Here is a 2,079-nt window from a genome sequence, read left to right as displayed (position 1 = left end):
TGTAAGGTTTTTTAAAAATATATTTGATTGATTTTTTTTTATAGACAGGAAGGGAGAGGGATAGAGAGTTAGAAACATTGTTGAGAGAGAAATATCGATCAGCTGCCTCTTGCACACCCCTACTGGGGATGTGCCCGCAACCAAAGTACATGCCCTTGACCGGAATCGAACCTGGGACCCTTGAGTCCACAGGCCAGCGCTCTATCCACTGAGCCAAACCGGTTAAGGCTCTTGTAAGGTTTTGATATTGTTTGTAGAGCCCCAGCTGATTAGGAGGTCCTTTACCTAATAAAATAAAAAATGGTTTGTGTTGTTGTTTAATATACTTCCAGAGGTATCTCTCCCTTTTTGTATTAACTTTTGAAATCTTGACACTGAGCACTCAGATTGATCTATTTGCCCTCATTTCTATTCCTTGGAGCATTCTTGTTTACCTTTCTGTCACCTCTGGAATTCTGGACTTGGGTTATCTAGCCCTTTGTCACCACGCCAAGATGTTGACATCAGGCAGCCTCCAACTTGTACACAGGTTGAGATCTCAAAGTTCATTCTGAAGTCAATTGTTTGGAAGGTGACATGCATTTTTCCATAAGAGAAAAATATTATAAATGGTTGTTATATTTCCAGGCCAGCCCACAAAAGATTCTTTTTTTAGCTTTAATGTACTAGAACTGTGGCCCATTTGCAATGAAAAAGTAGAAATTTTACTAATTCAGCAAAAAACAGAAGATGGGCCAATGGAATAAGAAATGCTTTAGCTTGACTGTTGGCTGGCCCTGGAACCAAGAAGGCATAATTGGATGAGGTAGATGAGACTTTCATGGAGGCTCTCAAGGAATTTCGTGGATTTTGGAAGGCTGGAAAGGGTTGTAGCACCAGTTCTTTATTTTTTCTGACTTTACTTCAAAACTGATGGCTTTTGTTAATACTATATACTGAACACTTACTGTGTGTTAGGCACTGTGCCAGGCCGTTGACATACCTGATTCACATTTCATCCTCACAACAGCACTATGAGGTAAATACTATAATAACCCTTATTTTACAGATGAGGAGACTGAAGCTCAGGAAGTTAAGGAACTTGATGACAGTTATATTCTGACTAGAGGCCCGATGCACGAAAATTCGTGCAAGAGTAGGCCTTCCTTCCCCGGGCTGCCAGCACTGGCCTCCCTCCAGCACCGGGGAACCGGGCTTCCCTCCTCCGGCCACCAGCAGGCACCCGGGACCCAGGCTGGCTTCCCTCTGGCCCCAGCTTCATCAAGAAGGACATCCAGAAGACGTCCAGTCTAATTAGCATAATGCCCTTTTATTATTATAGATAGCACAATTGGAAATGAAGTTAGTGGTTTCCCACTCGCCAAACCCTTGCTTTACAATATGTGCCCAGCCACCCTTTTCCTTATCTGAGTATCATGAGAACTATTCCTAGGACTATCAGCCATGATTAGAGTTGTTTATTATTTCACAAAGGAAACAAAGATCAGAGAAATCAAGAGCAGTAGAGGGAGGGAGAAAAGAAAGGAGGAACAAAAGGAGTTTTGCTAGGCAAAAGTTCAACTAAGAAACCAGGTACAGCAGTGCTTCTCAACTGTACTGTGCATACAGATCACCAGATGCTTGTAAAAATGCAGACTATTACTCGGCAGGTCTGGAGAGGGGCCTGAGATTCTGCATTCCTAATAAGCTCCCAGGTGATGTTGCTCCTGTTGGTTCATGGCTGACGTTTTTTGTTTGTTTGCTTGTTTTTGTTTTGTTTTGTTTTTTTGGTGCCAAAACCCGGGAGCGAACCAATGTGGCTGACATTTTGAATAGCAAGGCTATATGGTGCAAATAATAAATAGACAAAAAAATTTAAGCATCATTAACACCTCATTTCTAATTTAATCAGGATCAGCTATTACACTGGAGTCACCAAATATTCTCTTTTCTCCTGTAGGCTGTCCCCAGGCCATTGCCTCTGCTTTGGCTCTGCCTATCTGTTTCAACTTATGCTCAACTGTGCTTTTAAATATAGATCCAGAGACAAATGTTTGGGGAGAGAGGGGTTAGAGCAGTGGTTCTCAAACTTCTGGCCCT

The sequence above is a fragment of the Myotis davidii genome, unplaced genomic scaffold (assembly GCF_000327345.1).
Source record: "Myotis davidii unplaced genomic scaffold, ASM32734v1 scaffold940, whole genome shotgun sequence".
Taxonomy (NCBI): Eukaryota; Metazoa; Chordata; class Mammalia; order Chiroptera; family Vespertilionidae; genus Myotis; species Myotis davidii.
Note: the sequence above shows the minus strand (reverse complement) of the source record.